Source organism: Equus caballus, chromosome 24, assembly GCF_041296265.1.
Source record: "Equus caballus isolate H_3958 breed thoroughbred chromosome 24, TB-T2T, whole genome shotgun sequence".
Taxonomy (NCBI): Eukaryota; Metazoa; Chordata; class Mammalia; order Perissodactyla; family Equidae; genus Equus; species Equus caballus.
In genome coordinates, this window is record NC_091707.1 from 36083583 (window position 1) to 36101509 (window position 17927).

Below are 17927 nucleotides of genomic sequence, written 5' to 3' on the forward strand. Positions count from 1 at the left end.
TTTATTATTGTAGCTTTATGGTAAATCTTAATATAGTATAGTTCGTACACTATTTTAGGATGTAGCGTAGGAGGTAGTCTAAGTCCTCCAACTTTGTTCTTCTTTTTTGAAGTTGTGCTGGCTATTCAACGTCCTTAACATTCACATATAGATTTTATCACCAGTTTGTCAATTTCTATTAAGGAAAAACCTGGTGGCATTGTGATTGAGAGTACATTGAATACCAATACACTGTGAAGTATTGACATCTTAACAATATTCAGTCTTCCAATTCATAAACATTGTTTTTATCTTCATTTAGTTAGGTCTTCTTTAATTTTCTCAGTGATTGTTTTGTCATTTTCGGTGTAGAGGTTTAGCATATATTTTGTTAAATTTATCTGCAATGTTTTATGTCTTTTGATGCTATGGTAAATGATTTTTGTGGTAGCCAGCCTCCAGACTGGCTCCCAGTCATCCTTCCCTTCTGGTATTAATGCCTTTGTACACCCTCCCTCCCCCAACACACACACACATTGTATCAGAGTTGGTCTTAGTGACCAATAGAATATGGTAGAAGTGATGGAATGCCACTTCTGAGACTTGGTAATAAAAGGCATCCCGACTTCTCCTTTGCTCTCTCCTGCACTGCTTACTCTGGAAGACATGGGAACAGCTCTGTTGGGAGATCCAATGTGGTGAAAAATGGAGACCTTCATAAGTGACGAAGTGAGGCCTCCACTAACAGGATGTGAATGAGTGGATCCTCCGGCCCCAGTCATGCCTTCAGATGACAGCAGCCCTGGCTAACATCTTGACTGCAGCTTCCTGAGAGACCCTGGGCTGAACCACCTAATGGAACTACTCCCAGATTCCTGACTCTAAGAAACTGTGGGAGATAATAAATGTTGTTTTAAGCTGCTAATGTAGTGATTTGTTACACAGCAATTGAAAACTAATACAATATTTTTAAAAATAATTAATGGTATCTATTTTATTTTGATTTCCAATTCTTTGTTTCTAGAATAGAGAAATTCTATTTTTTAATAGACCTTGTATCTTGTGTCCTTGCTAGAATCAGCCCTTTTGCAGATATCTTAGGATTTTCAACATAGGCAATCATGTCATCTGTGACAAAGATAGTTTTATTTCTTTTCAAATCTGGATGCCTTTTATATATTCTGCTTTATTAAACTGGCTAGGACTTTTGGGATAATGTAGAATAAAATGGTGAAAACAGATAGTCTTGCTTTGTTCTTGATCTTAAGGGAAGTTATTCAGTCGTTCACCATAAGTATGATGTTAGATGTAGTTTTCAAGAGATGCCCTTTATCAGATTGAGGAAGTTTTCTTCTGTTATTAATTTACTGAGAGGTTTTTTTAATTTTTACCAATTCCTGTCATCAATACTAGATTTATAGTTTTATTAGAGTAACAAATAGTTGTTACAGTGAGATCTACACATGTACACAGAATTACATTTAAATTCCTATAGAACAATATTTACATTTTAAGTTACACTTGAAATTAGAAGATGATGTACAGCTGAAGCTTTACAACAAAGAAAAGAAAAACATATGAGACAGAAATAGAGTTAACAGTAAAAGTATAGCTATCTGTTCTTGATACAACACGTGGAAACTTTTTGTCGGAAAGCTACATCTTCTTAATCTGATTGTCTGAATCATTAAAACATGGATGGTTCAGGGCTATTTTGCCAGCAACTTGTTTGGCAGGATCATAAACTAACACTTTTGAAAGCAAATCCGAGCCATTTTAACCAAGTTTTTGACATGAGATGCTGGACTTCCTGTTTTCCACTTGGGAAACATATTCTTATAATTTTATAAAGATCCCACTTCCGGCCATGCTTCATTGTTGAGGGTGTCCAAAGCTCTGAAAATCCTGAAGAGTCGATCAACTTCTGAATCCCCATGGCAAAGTGGCTACTTAGTTACTAATTCTGCAAATATGGTGTCTAGACTCCAAATGTCAACTGGAGTTGAATAGTGAGTTGACCCCAGCAATACTTGTGGAGGTCTATAGCAGAGAGTGACTACCTCATGTGTGTATACTCTAAGAGGTATTCCAAAAGCTCCGGCAAAGCCAAAATCAGCTAGTAATCGTTCATTTGTTATCAATAGGTTTTGAGGTTGTTAGTCTCTGTGAAGAGCTCTTCTAGGGTGATAAAACACAATCTCTTGGAGGATTTGGTACAGACAATCTTAATAAGTGAAGAATCCATGAACTGACCAGGAGGGATAGAATCCAAGTATTTCTTAAGATCCAAGGAATTCAAAGATGAGATATAACCTAGAATCCTGCATAAGCACGTCTGGAAGACTGACTATATTTGGATGACAGAGTTCTTTTAATAGAGAAATTTCCTGAATTGCAGTACTAGGAATCCTTCCTCTTTGCACTCTAGTCTGATTTTCCTCATGGCTACCACTTGACCTGTTGTATTGTGTCTGCCCTTATACGTAACTTCATAGGTATCTTCTCCAGTTTTCTTTATTTTGGTATAACCTTCCCTAGTTACTCAATAGGTATGGTAGAGCCCAGCTTATTATTCTGTGATGGTGGCAGGGTGGGGTTGGGGGTGTTGGAGTGATAGAGGCAGGTACCATGTCTGTGTCACTCTTTCCTCAACTTCCAAGAGCCCTGAGACCTTTTATTACAAATCATTTTCTAATAATCTTTTTGAGTCTATTGAGATAATTATATGGTTTTTCTTCTTTTTTGTTTTGTTAATATGGTGAATTACATTGATTAATATTTGAGTGTTAAAACAGCCTTGCATTCCTGAGATCAACCCTCCTTGGTCATCATGTATGAATTGTTTTTGAAAATATTTGATGAATACTTTTCTCTTTTCTGTTATTTGAGACACATCTGCGCTTTGTGCATCTGAGAGCGGCCAGGAGACTCTGCTCCCCATGGGCTGCTGTTGGGATCACAGTGGTCCTTTGGTGCCTGAAACTTGGGCAAGTGGATTTTTGTAGCCCTCTGAGATCCTTGGGGGAAATGTCCAGACTGAGATGTGGAATCTTGGTGGACTATTGATCATTTGCTACCCGCTTCAATCAATATATTTGTTCAAACCAAGTATTTGTTTAATTTGGAAGAGGAGCTGAAAATTGGGATAGTGAGTGGAAGAATGAGAAGGAAGACTGCTGATAGAAACCTCAAAATAGGGAGAGTATTAAGATATAGCTACCCTAAAATGATAGATATTCACTATTGAAAACATGGCCCTTAGGGGTCTTAGGCACATCTTCAGGATCATTTTATAGTATTCCTTTAACCACAAACTCTACTTTTCCGGAGAAGTAAAAAATGTGTGATTTGAAACCGCATTGTTTTCCTCCATGTCCTTAAGTTTCCAGTGACGTACTAGCCACTGGTGATGTGTGAGCGTACCTTTCCTCATGTATTGACGCTCCAGGGAGCTGCCTGGCAGACCCATTCCTTAATCTGACTCTGGCCTGACTATTTCCTCTTAGTGCTTTGAGCTCAGAGGGGGTTTGATCAGTATCATTGAAAGCTCAGTGTCTCCTACTCTGGGACTTCAGGGAGATGGGTATGAGATATTATGACAATTTATTTTCACTCAAGAATGTTAAGACCAGGAGAAAACTCTCTTGGCCTGCCTCAGAGGCTGGGGTCAGTGTCCATATTTATGAGCAGGGAGGCTGAGACATGGGATTCGGAAGGGGGAACTGTCAGTGGATGACATGTTAGGAAAGAGTCTGCGTGGCTCCATCAAGTCCCCAGTAGCTGCCAACTTCTCAAGGTTAATCTGCTGAAAAGGGCTAGACCCTCTTGGCTTTCTCCTGTATCCAGTCAGCGATGCATCTTGGAGTCTGTGAAAATAGCTGGCGAGCAGAGTAGGGCAATGCAGTCTCTCTTTCTCCTCTATCTCATTTTTCATTCTCTCTCTTCTCTCCCCCTGTAATCTAGACTGGGACAATCAGATGACAAAAGAGTTCTACTTTAAAACAAGTGCACTCAGGTATTTATAGTAAGGAAATGGACTGAATGAGCCAGCTGCTAAAAATAGAAGGTCTGACTTAATCCATTCAGGAAGACTGTGGCCCAATGCATTTAGGGATAAAATAAATCAATTCAGATCTAATATTTAGAAAACTTATCCCAGATTGGAATGGTTGGCCTCTCACAAGAAATGCTATAGATTTTTCCAAATTGGCAGCAATGGTGGGGATGGGCTTTGCAGGCAAAAGGCTTGACTCTTAGCCTGGACCTCAGAAGATCTTCTAAAGTGTGTTCTAATTTCCCTCCAGAAGAATTGGGCTAAGTCATCTAAACTTAGCACTAGACAAATTTCAGTGAAGCCTGCTGAGCCCATAAGGGAGTTTGGGGGTCTGATTTATGTTTGGGGAATACTAAGTCTGTCAATTTTATGGTTGGTGCTCATTCAATTTTCCCACACGGTAAGTTCTTTGAATGAATAAACACTTGCACAGCATTTGTTGAGCACTTACTGAGTGCCATGCACTATGCTAGGCCCTTCTCATGCTATTTTATTTAGGCCTCACCATAATTTTGCTGATTTACAAACTGAGGCTCAGCTAGGATTTTCCAAAGCCACGTTGCTAGTGTATGGAAGATAGAGATTTGAACTCATATCTAGTGTTGGGGATGGATACCGAGTCTTGTAGTATTTCTGCAGTCCTCATGGCATTTTATTCTGGGCTGTGCACTTAGAGGCCCTCAATCAGTGTTTGTTTATGATGAGGGCTTTCTTGACTATTTCTCTCATTCTCTCTCCTCCTTTGAGTTCAACAGCCGAATGGTGCTGGTCAGCTTCACGTCTACTTTATGTTATCTTATATCATCCTTTGTACCAATTAGGAATGTGTTAAGTTACAATGGAAAAAACCTCAACTGATGTGGTGGTTTAGAAAAAAATGGGTGCAAGTTCTTTGATACTGCTCCCCTTGAGAGTTGGGGTCTGTGTCTCCTGTCTGGTGACTGCTTTGACCAACCAAGTCCTGCAGAAATGACACTGCGTGACCTCTTCATGAGGCTAAGTCATAAAAAGCTGTTCAATTTCCACCTAGGTCTCTCGGAACACTTGCTCTCAGAACCCAGCCATGATGCTGTGAAAAGCTTAAGGCATCTGGAGAGGTCATGTGTGTAGGCACTCTGCTCAACAGTCCCATCTGATTCTAGTCTTTGGTCATCCCGGCCCAGGTACCAGACATATGAGTGAAAAAGCCATCTTGGAAGTGGATTCTCCAGGTCTAGCTGTTCTGGTTCCTAGGTATTTGAGTCATTCAGCTGTTTGAGTCTCCTCAGCAGAGGCCCCAGACATTATGAAGTAGAGGTAAGCCATTCCAACTGAACCCTGTCTGAATTCTTGACCCGTAGAATCTATGAGCTTAATAAAATGCCTTTTTATGTCACCAAGTTTTGGAGTAACTTGTTATACCGTAAAAGTAACTGGAATATCCAACTAACATTGGTTTACAACAGTAGAAGCATATGTGCATGTTTTATGTAGTGGGAGTCTGGAGGTGGGCTCTTGTTGGCATTAGTTCACTGGTCAGCTTCAGGACCCAGGATCATTCCATATGTCCTTGTACCATCCTTAGTATGTTAACTTTTGTCCTCATGCTTGTTGCCTCATCATTTTAGCATAACTGCTGTAGCTCCAGACATTGCATCAACATTCAAGAAGAACAAGGGACAGGCAGAGACAGCCTTATCTATATGGTTTTATTAGGAAAGTGAAAGCTTTCTCAGAAATCCCCGGGTCTTATGTCTCATCAGCTAGAATTTTGTCACATGGCCACTTCTAATGGGAAGGGAGACTGAGGAAATGAGTATTTACCTGGGCATCTTGCAATCCTAAACAGAGTCTGGATTCACTTAGGAAGGACACAGGAGAATCTGAACACCATGTGGGCAAGACCAGCATCTACCACATACCTCAACTCTTTTATGTGTTTTTTTTTTTCTGGTTAGTTCAACTAGGTGGTGAGTTATTCAAAACTGAGACAATGCTGGTTACTTCTCTGGAATGCTTGTTAGCATCCAGTGTAGCACTGAGAACCTCATTTCTGGTTAACATATTTATTTGTCAAAGAAAGAGGAGAAGAAGGAGGAGGTTTTCCAGAGCAGAGGTCTTCAAATGTTTTTCCTTGTATATCCCTTGAGAGGATTTTGAGAGAAAATGCTCCCCTTTGCACACTTTTTTTTGGTGAGGAAAATTGGCCTTGAGCTAACATCTGTGCCAATCTTCTTCTATTTTGTATGTGGGATGTCGCCATAGCATGGCTTGACGAGCAGTGTGTGGGTCCATGTCCGGGATCTGAACCCATGAACCCCCAGGCTTCTGAAGGGAAGCATGTGAACTTAACCGCTATGCCACTGGGCCAGCCCCAAGAACACTTGCACACTTTTAACTTGATATCTGCAGTTTTTCATTATAACTTTACATAGTTGCAAAATTACATAGTAATTTTGGCATATTGTAAATACTGACATTTTAAAGTAAACCTTTATATTGTTCTTTTTAAAGTTTCCAATGAAGTCTAAATACCATAGTGACTTGATACTACCCTTCTGCTTAAAAAGACACAAACTTTCCTTTACTATTCAGAAATTTTTACATCATTCCTTTTCTCCTTGAACTTACATTTTTATTCTACTTTCCCCACAGAATTTTATCCTAAAGTAATATATTTTTATGCTTCAAAGTTTTTGTTGATTTCTGTATTATACTTCTCTGCATGCAAAACATACATATAAATTGAAATAGCATTTTGAAACATTTTACATGACTAAAAGGTTTAAGTATTGAAATATGTCTTCTGGATTGAATTATCATTAAAATTATTACCATACAATTGAGAAAAACAACATAAATATATTATATATTTTCACACATAATTATTAAACACTAGAAGTGAAATTCATTGGAAATGCATCTGTTGTGAGATGGACGGGATTTTTAAAAATTATCTCATGTATCTGTGGGTGAATATTACTTATTGCTAGAGTGAGCCAATTACAATCTCATTTTTTGTTTATTAAGACACAAGTGCTGAAAATGTTCACATAAGTAGATGGAAATGTAAGGAATATTGTAATATTTGAATTATTTGAGCTACTTCCAAGTCGTGTATCAAAATCACATAGTGATCTATCATCAAAAATTATTTTTAATGATCTATCAGCTGACAGCTCAATTAGGTCCTCTTTCGATTATGTGGACACCGCCTGACTTGGAACGAATCGTTTGAGTTGTTCACTTGCAAATGGATTTGTTACCCGCTCACCAGAGACATTCACAACCTCAGTATTTCTATTTACCCCCCTGTTTGGAGCCCTGGAAGTTTATGCTCCAGGATGCATCATATTAAGATTTGGGATGAGTGAGAACCGTGCCTTTCTACTGGTAAGTGGGAGGAGGGCTCCTGTGAGAGAAGGTGGGGAAAGAGAGCTTGCCTGATGCAGATCAATTTTAGGAGAGTCTGGAGGAAAAGTGAGGATTTGGAAATTGATCCTCATAAATCTATCCATGCCCCCAAACCAAGTCTGCTCATACCCCCAAGAATATGTGTACCCCACTTTGAAGACCTCTGTTCCAAAGGGTATTGGAACTCACTGAGATGTTAACACTCTTCTGAGAGGATGGATTTGCTTGAATTTCCTCCCAGCATGTTGGCTGTTACTGTGCTACGTGCCTTATAGGTAACATTTCACTGAGTCCTGAGAACAACCTTAAGAGGCAGGAATCATTATCCCTATTTTGCAGATGAGGATGCAGGGATTAAGGGAAGTAGCAATCATCAAGTACAAGAGTTGGGGTTCAAACTCAGGGCCATGGGTTTACAGATCCTGAGCTCTTTGGCTGCTGTGTTAAATCATGCCCGGCTTTGGGCACAGCGAGCACAGCCCTTCACATGAGTTGTTGCCTGAACTGCTGTTGTTTTTATCTTTGTCTGCTTCTTGGCAACTTTCTCTAAAGCAGTGGTTCTCAGACACAGATGGCTGGGCCCCGCCTCCAGAATTTCTGATTTAGTGGGTCTGGGTGAGGACGAGAATCTGCATTTCTAAGAAGTTCCAAGTCTGGGACCCACACCTTGAGAAATACTTCTCTAAAGCATGCCCAGCCTCATGGGAAAGAGTCTCGTTTCTAATGCATTTAGGGACTGATGTTTTTTCTATAAGTTTCTTTTAGGGCTGAGGTTTTTACCTGCCTAGAAGTGAGTATGTACAAATATGCACGTTACATGTATATTTTAATACCTGAATCAACTTTGGAAAAACTTGTGCTGCAGGAATTTTTGCTGGAGATTTTTTTGGGTAATATTGCCCATGGGCATGCCCATCAGGAGAAATTGTGTTTATGTATTTTTATTTATTCCTATACACTTGCACATGAAGGTCCTCTGTATCTTTGCCGAGGTGAGGTGTTCCCTCCAGATGGATGGATGTCCTTTCCCCCATTCTTTACCAATTGGTTCAGTCTTCAAGACTCCTCTCAAGTTAATTTCTCTCTGAAGTTTCCTGGCTGAGTTAAGCACCTTTTCCCTGAACTCCCCTATACCCACATAGCATTCTACAGGTGTGATCTTGCTTGTACTTTCTTTCTCCCACTGGATGATAGTTCAATACTAGCCAGTGCTCGATAAATAATCATAATTCACTAACACTGTATGCTAGGCATTTGCTGAACACCTTACATACACCATTTCATTAAATCCTTACAACAACCTTTGGAAGTAGATATTGTTATAATTCTAATTTCATAGTCGTGGAAACTGAGGCACAGAAAGGTAACTTAGCCAAGGGCACGTAGCTATTCAAGGGCATTTCCTTGGACTGACCCTCAGGCTTGCAGCGCCCAAATACTGATGTGTCAGCCCATGAAGCTCATTGACATTGGGGTACATAGTTTATATCGGGAGAATGCTAGTCCATCGATATGTGTGGTGAGAAATGCCAAGGGGAATGGACGTTTTGGGCAGTGCATTCTCTCTCTTAGGGCAGATTTCTCAGGAAGCAGAGTATGAGCCTCCATTTGACCAGCCAGCTCAAGTGTAGACCAGGGGATTTAGTAACATAGGTCCAATCCATAGTGGCTTGGGTTAGGACAACCCATTGCTGCAACAAGGGTGTCGCTGGGAGCAGTAGGCAAGTCCTTGGGCACTATTTCTTCGTGGTTAAGAGCAAAACCTCTGCAGCTGGACTGGATGGCTCAAATTCCAGCCCTGCTGCTTACTAGCTATATGACCTTGGCAAGATACTCATCTGAACAAGAGGTTGCTAATAGGGGAACTTAGCTCATAGGCTTTGTAGGGCTAAATGTGTTAGCATATGCACAGAACTTAGAAGTGTGCCAAGTATAAAACAAGAACAAGAATGGTTGCTATTGTGACTATTAGCTTGTATTCTCAGTGTCAGCAGAGGCCTGGCACATAGTAGGTGTACAATGCATATTTTTGAATGAATGAAGGAATGAGTAGTTTGACTAGAACCTTGTTAGACTCTGCCTGTGTTTATTTGAGAGCAATGGCTTTCAAAGTGTTTTTTGACCATGACCTACAGTAAAGAAATACATTTTAAATTGAGATGAGTATGCACCTACTTATGTACACACACACACACACACACACATTACCACTATTACACGTGATGCATTCTTATATTTTCTATCCTATGCTATTTCATTTTTTAAAAAATTCCAGTGACCCACTACTTGATTTTGCCACCTATAAGGAGTCAGGACTGACAATCTGATAAACAACCCCCTTAAGAGACTTTCTCCTTTAATGGAACATTCTGTCTATAGATATGTTAATATCGCCAGGCAGGCATTGCATATCTTTGCTCTGATTTTAAAAGACAGACTCATTCCTCTCATTTTCAAGTTCTTGGGCTGGTGTATTCAGGTCCGTAGAGACCCTGTCTCCTGTTCTGTGGATACATCTCGTGGCCCGGGCTGGCCTTGAGGTCTGTGCGTCTTCCCAGGGGCCAGTGGGTGCTACTCTTCTATGACGCTCCAGTTTTCTCAGCTGGATAGACAGGAGCTGTGGCCTAAAAGTAACTGCATCAAAGGCCTTGTGCCTCCTTAGCAAAGTTTGGACTTGGCTAAGGAAATGCCGTCTTTTCTTTAGGGTCTCTCAGTCTTTGTTTTAAAACTTTTGCCTAAGGTTGACCGGCACCTGCTGTGGGGATGGTCTTGGTTCCTGCCCCTCGGCTCACAAGATGTACATTGCCACCACTCCTCCTCCTGACTTGGGTTTTTGGCTCTTGGGCCCCAGTTCCACACTGGGGAAGTCTTTGGCTGGTGTTTAGCTGGATTCCTGAGTTTTTGGTGGCTGGCAAAGGTGAGTAGGAAAATGTTTTGCTGGTGGAGAATGGTGTTGGGGCGGGGTGGGCTGCGGGTGTGGCTGAAGCAGAGAGGGTGGGTGGAGCATGTCCTGAAGTGGGTGTAGAACTGTAAAGACTCTACACTGAGGCACCCTTTGAAACAGACTGGCCTGACCTCCACTCCCTGCGCTGGATCATGCTCCCCTTTCTCTGGTCGCTCTTGGTTTTCCTGAGTGGATGGTAAGGAGACAATCCTTGGGAAACTTTCTCAGCCACCAGCTTTTCAAGGCTTGCGTATAAATGCCACATGTGATACTCCTTCAAGTCAAAGGAGAGGAAGGAAAAAGGCTGCAGGGCCAGGGGAACTCTTAATGTGTCAGTAGGAATATTAATACCCGTGCTCCTCTTCATCCAGCATCTCTGAGCTTTGACGCCCATGGAGTCTGCCTCCTCACTCAAACTGGAGGCTGTGTCTCTGCTCTATAGCTTGTTGTCCATGCAACCTCTATTCATCAGTGTTGCTTAAACGTTTAAAATGCTTTTCCATTGTTTCTTTGAAATGCTAAAGCCAGCCTTCTTCAACCATGGCCATTAGGGCTCTTGTTTTTTCCGGCTTAGGAAAGTGAACGCCTCCACCTGTCTTTCCACACGCGGTGAGAGAGGACATGAGTAAAGCCATATTAAAATAGAGCTGGAGCAGCCATTGCAGAGGAATTGCCTTGCACGTTTTATTTTCTTTATCTTCCAAACTGGACCAAACTGCCAACATTCCAAGAAGTCAGTAAGGACAAGAATATCCTGTTTGTAAGGACTGATGAAATTGGACTTTGCTGATGACTGAATTGCTAACCAATCAACGAAGTACAAGTCTAGCCTCACCTTATGCAGCACCAGTGAAGTCTTCTCTAGGACAGCTTAACTCATCCTCCCTTTTTCCCATAAGAACTCTGAGCCCCCCTCCTGTAACTGGGACATTATTTGGGTTTCTACCTGGATCTGTGCTCTTTGAATTGCAATTCTTTGATCTCAAAGTAAATGCCTCCCTGCCTCTCATTTTGGCTCTGTATTTTCAGGTTAACAACTCCTTTTGTCTTCCTCTGTTTTCCATCACTTTTCAAAAATGTTAGAGTGTTACTGTATTTCCCCCAAAGCCTCAATAATGCAGACTTTTACAATTTGCTGATTTTGTATGTGTTCACATTTTTCAAGTATTCCCTAGCTTATTTCTTGTCGATAGTTATTTTTGCAAAGTCTTCATTACTTCCTAATTGTTTAAATATGTTCCTTGCCCCCCTCCCTCTTTCCTTTCCTGTTCTTTCTCTATTCAAGCCATGGGTCATGGATTTTTGGATTTCACAGAGCAAAAGTTAAAAAAAAGAAAGGCAAGGTAACTTACATAGGATTGCTTTCTTTTTATTTTTCCAAGACAACTACCATTTAACTTTACCACCACTTCATAAAAGAAGTTGCCCAGAGGAGTCGAAGATGGATGTCAATTGCCTCTGTGGAGATGAGTTCTCACAGAAGCTCTCTTCCTCGTGGATTCTAGTTCAGTGCAATCTCTTGGGCACCTACTGTGTGCTCTCAGCACTGTGGTGGACACAAAAGAAGCTTGGGCCTTTTGTCTTTACCCTCAGGGATCCACAGAGGAGGTAGACAAGCTGCTATGTAGAACTGTAACTTCCGGTCTACATTCCCCATGAGACTGTGAACTTCTTAAAGGTAAAAGTCACATCCTTATGTCTCTATGTAACACTGCACCAGCATGGCGTCTGACACATCACACACGCTCTATCAGCGTTTGCTCACTCAAAATGAATTATAGATCAGTACAAGATCAAATATACATAGATGTTCAATTGAAGTCAATCACGTACCGCTACTGTGCTATACTGTACCCTGAGTGGTAGGATAGAGCAGGAAGGCGATGGGTCAAGTTGAGCTGGGTTGAGTTGGCTCAAGTTGGCAGGAAGACTTCACAGAAGGAAATGGTGAGATTTGAGACGGGCCTTCAGGAATGAGTAGAAGTTGCATGATTTGGCAGTAAGTAGTGGGTCTTTTTGGAAAGCAGCTTGAGGCCCAGAGGATAATATTCAGGAGAGGTTATGTCTTTGTTTTTAGGCTAATTGCTTATTTGGAGTTTATAGTAGCATGGGATAATGAGGGACACCAAAGAAGATTTAGGGCAATGGTTCAACACTGGGGGTGATTTTGCCCCCTAGGGGACAATCAGCAATGTCTGGTGACATTTTTGGTTCTTAAACCTGAGGGAGACGTGCCATTGGCATATGGTAGAGGCCAGGGGTGCAGCTGAACATCTTACAATGCACAGGACTGTCCTCTTCCTGCACCAAAGAATTGGCTGGCCCAAAATGTCGACAGTGTCATAGTTTAGAAACTCTGATGCAGGAAGATTGATTAAAAAAAGGCAATAAATACGGTGCTATCAGTAGCATTTCATGATCATGAGCAGTGCCTGAAAACCAAAGCTACTGCAACAGGGTAATGTTTACCTCTCTCTTTCTCTCCAAGGAACTTCCCTTTCCTAACCACTTCCACTCTTTCCTACCTTATGTTGCCAGGTGTCTTTCTTCTCTCTTTTTGCCTCCCCTTTGGCATAATACCTCCAGAACTTCTACTGGCATCCTGCAAGTCAGGACCTCAGAGCTACCTGGGGAACTCTGGAAGGCTGTTTGGGCAAAGAATAGAATTTGGAGATGAATGCAGTGGTCTCGGCCCAACATATATCTTTACCTTCATGTCATCAGGCTAAAAGTCCTTCTCATTTTGTTACAAGACTTCTTAGAGCCTTTATTATTCATATGGACATTTTGAATTTCCATGGAGAAGAAACGGTATTCTATCTTCTCAAACTTAACTGATCATAGGACATGTTTTGTAGAATATGAATCAACAACTTAGTTTGGGAAACATGTTTACAGTGGAAAAGTATGGACTTTGGAGCTTTGTCGCACTGAATTCAAATCTCTGCCTCCATCAACTGAGTAACTCATTTCTTTGAGTGAGGTGCTTGACTTTTTGAAGCCTCAGCTTCCTCATCTGGAAAATATAGTTATAGGCAAACAATATTTCCTTCCGAAAGTATTGGGTGTTACCTCCTAACTTCATGCTTCCATTGTTTGTCACATGGTTCTGCAATTTGTTGTTGACATGAGGGTCTTTCCTAGCGGACTGAAATCATTGAGGTCTTGGATGGTATCTTATGGTCCTTGTATTCACAGTTCTTCCCCCAATTCCTGGAACATCATGGTGCTTAATAAGTGCTAACTGAATGAATCAATGGGTGATGTATATAATGCACCTTGTAGTCTCAGTGACTGTTGGTTCTCACCTGGCTCCTTCTGTTATCCCTCCTCAGTGGGTAAAAGCTTTTTGGAAGAGATAGGAAGGAGGTGGAATGGGGCCATAGAGTGATGGTAACTTTGACCTTGACATGGCTAAAGGCTGCATGAGGACCCATTTTTCATGCATGAGACAATGTGTATCTAAGGCTTACTTAAGGAAGTTGTGCTTATTTATTCGTAACTCTGTGCGACAGAGTAACATTGGTTAGTTCTCTTCTGGAGCATTCTATTCAATTTGGGACATGACCTGTTAGGAGGGAGGGGATATTGGTTTCATTAACATCTCTAATCCTGACTGCTTCCGGAAAGGACTATGGAGAGGGTCAGAGAGACATTCACAAGCTCAAGAGGGTCTTCCTAGGAGAGAAGTGGAGCATCTGGATGTCCCAAACTATGAAGACTGGTGAAGGAAATGGTGATGTGTACACTAGAGAGAAAACCAGGGACACACGTTAACCTTCTTCTTAAGAGCAGCGTGTTATAAAGAAAAGGGCTTTAGACTGGTGTGAACAAAGCTGGGTTTCAGGGTCTGTGTGACTGGGCGAGTTTCCTGCCTCCTCGGGTCTGAGCTTCCTTGTCTCAAAAATGAAAGTTTGGCACCGGGACATGTTTGCTGGTCTCTTTTGGTTTGATGAAGCATAACTCTGAAACATTCGAGGCCTCTATTGGGAAGAGAGTCTAGACTCCAGACTTTTCCTATGGCTTTCAGTGGGCAGAACTCAGACCAGTAGGGTAGGAAGAGAAGGGGCCAGTTGGCTGCTCAATGAGAAAAAGTCATTTCAGAGGGAGGGAGAATGTGGACAAGTCCTGTCGCCAGAAGTGCTACCAGAGCCACCTGCCTGGGCTATTCTGGAGATGACCTTTAAGACTTTTGCCTTCAAGTTTTTTTTCTTTTTTAAAATAAATGTTTTATTTTAGAATAGCTTTATATTTATAGGAAAAGTGTGAAGATAATACAGAGCATTCCCATATACCCTACACCCAGTGTCCCCTGGTATTAACATTTTACGTTAGTATAGAACATTTATTACCACTGATGAACCAACATTGATACACTATTATTAACTAAAGGCCATACTTTATTCAGATTTCCTTAGTTTCTACCTAATTTTCTTTTTCTGTTCTAGGATCCCATCAGGATACCACATTATGTTTAGTTTCCTCTTGGCTGTGACAATTTCTCAGACTTTCCTTGTTTTTGATAAACTGGACAGTTTTGAGGAGTACCTGCCAGGCATTTTATAGACTGTCCCTCAGTTTGGGTTTGTCTGATGTATTCCTCATGATTAGACTGGGGTTGTGGGTTTTGGGGAGGAAGACCACAGAGGTGAAATGTCCTTCTCATCACACCGTATCAATACCACTGATGATGCTGACTTTGACCACCTGCCTACCACAGCATTGGTCAGGTTTCTCCAATGTAAAGTTATTATTATCATTTTTGCCCCACCCTTTTCTTGAGGAAGACTAGCCCTGAGCTAACATCCTCACCAGTCCTCCTCTTTTTGCTGAGGAAGACTGGCCCTGAGCTAACATCCGTGCCCATCTTCCTCTACTTTATATGTGGGATGCCTGCCACAGCATGGCTTGATGAGCAGTGTGTAGGTCCGCACCTGGGATCCGAACCAGCGAACCCTGGGCCGCCGAAGCAGACCGTGAGAACTTAACTGCTATGCCAATGGGCCGGCCCCATTTTCGCCTCCTTTTATACTGCACTCTTTAGAAGGAAGTCACCGTGGACAGCCCACACTTACGGAGTGTGAAGTTATGCTCCACTTCCTTGAGAGGAGTCTTCAGTTTTAAAGGAAAACAAAATTTATTTTACTTTCTGCTTGCCTCACAAGTCTCTTGCAGAGCCCCAGGCACGGTCAGGAAGCCCATTCTCATTTCTCTGTCAATGTCAGACAGCTAAGCAAGGCACAGGGATTTAGTTAAGCTAACAAATGATTATCCTTCCCTGTCGAAGGGTTACCAGAATGCTGAGTTTGCTAATTACTCTTCTCTCTGCTTCTCTCAAGCAGTGATCTTGAGAGACGAGACAAATCTGTCTTAAACGAGGGCTGGGACTCAGGAACGTGGGAGGCTGAGGAAGAGGGAGGCGCGGCCACTCACCAGAAATGAAGTGGGGGGAGGCAGATGCAAAACTCAAGTGGCCTAAAGGGAAACAGTGTGGTTAAGAGGGAATTAACTAATGGGGAGTTTGGTCTCTGGGCCTAATTGAAATTTCTCAGTCTGTGCGATCGCTCAGCATTTCTTCTGGATTAGTGCTGCACCTCTGCTAATGGCTGTCGAGGAGAACTGCTCATCCTGGGACGGTGCCTGGAAGGGCAGGCTGCTTGGAGTCTCTCTGGCCTTTTGTTTCCAACTTGCTGCCAATATCTTCCAAATCAGGCCTTTGCCAATCTTGTTTTTCTCTGCTGGTCACATCCAAAGTTGAATGTGCACAAGTCTGCCATTAACTGGCTGCGTGATCTTTGATCTCCCATTTTCTCGTCTGTAAAATGATGTGCTGGTTTGAACCAAAGAGAGTAAGTACAGGCACTGGTGATGCTTGATCCCTTTTCATACTTTGGGCAGATATTGCTAATTGATCACACCAGTTTCTCCTGCTGAGGACAGAGGTGGCCTCAGAATCCTTCTCAACACAGTGCTCTATGTAGTAACTACATATCAGTTGGGGTGGGCAAGCAAGTAAATGATTTGCCATCCCTGGACGAGATGCTCTTTCAGGGCCTTAAGATGAAGGTTTGTGCAATTCATCCATTAGTCATTCAACAAATATTTCTGAGTACCTACATGTGCCAGGCACTGTGCTGGACACTAGGTATACAATGCTGAATAAGAGACATGGTCTCTGCTTTCGGGGAGCTTACAGACTGTAAGTTCTTCAATAATGTCATGTGTTGATCCCAGTAGCTCTTGATACAGTTTGGGGCAATCAAAATCATCTGACGGTGGGAGGGGTAGGAAGTGGATTTTATCAAGCACCTTGGGCAAGGTCCAAATATATTATCTCATTTAATCCTCGCAGCCACCTTATGAGTTAGGTAGTAGTAGTCACAATTTACAAACAGAAAACGCAAGGCCTGCAGAAGAACTGGCCCAAGGGCCAAGAGTGGTAAGTGCTAAATCAGAAATTGGACCTTTGCTCAGTCTGATGCCAAAGGCAATGGTTTTGTACGACCCCTCACTCATGGTTCTAACCTTTCTGTTCTTTAATAAAGAGAGAGCGTCTTCAGTAGAGAAGGAGCACAGATTAGGGTCCATGTGAGGGAGGATGGGGAGGCTTGCCCTGTGTAGATGCTGACCTGGTAGCCGCTGGAGGCTCTGGCTGGGGTTGCTGTGTGGGGCTGATGCTGCCGGGCAGCCTGACGGAGCAGGGCTCTGGCTAGAATGATGATATAAATGAGGCCAGCCCAGAGAACGTGCCTCCTCCTGCCCCCTGGATCATTGATCATATCACATCAGCCTGATTTCTTCCTAAGCCCACCTTGGACTTACGCTATAACCAATCCTCTCCCGGTTTCCAAGCTATTTAAAGCTCTAAGATTTCTCCCTATGCTCTTGGGTTCCCTCGAGATAGACTGCATTCTGGAAAGATGTGTTTAGGGAAAAGGAGGCAAAATTGGGCACAGCTGGGTTGACCCTGCCCTCCTCGATGTGGCTCTGCTCCAAGCCGAGACCTCTCTCACGGCCTGAACATCCAGCCCGGCCTCTGTTCTCCCACTTAGTACAAAGCTTTCCACGAGAACTTTGCAATTCAGCTGCTGAATGCTCACAGTTTCCTTCACGGAGACTGAGAATGTTCAGTGTTCGGAGGCCCAGAAAGTCCTCCCTGAATAGTAAGTTCAAGCTGGATGAAATAAAGGATGTTTCTGGAAAAGAAATAGGGATAAAAATCCCTAAGGCTTCATTCAGATATTTCCAGAGACGAGGTAGGCCCCCTTTTCTCATAGAGAATCTCTCCTTTTTTTCTTCCTCTAAATAGCAATTTAGTGGGCTATGGGAATCTCTCCTCCCTTATGAGTGAACTAAGCATCCCAAATAGTCACAGTTGTTTTTGTTTCAGTTTCCATGAGAGTAAAACCTGAAGCAAGGACTTGGGCGCAGGCAGTTTATTTGGGAGGGGTGGTGGTTGCTGGATGCGCCACTCAGAAATTCCCTCGGGAGTGAAGGGCAGATTCCCCATCCTCCAGGGATGGCTTCAGTTGCAAAGAGCCTCCTAGTCCAGGGCCA

General features: G+C 42.3%; 1 pseudogene; it reads right to left on the reverse strand.

Moving 5' to 3' along the window:
* Nucleotides 1-1635: 1635 nt before the first annotated feature.
* Nucleotides 1636-10764, reverse strand: LOC100059614 (cyclin-dependent kinase 1-like; annotated as a pseudogene).
* Between the last annotated feature and the right edge of the window lie 7163 nt (nucleotides 10765-17927).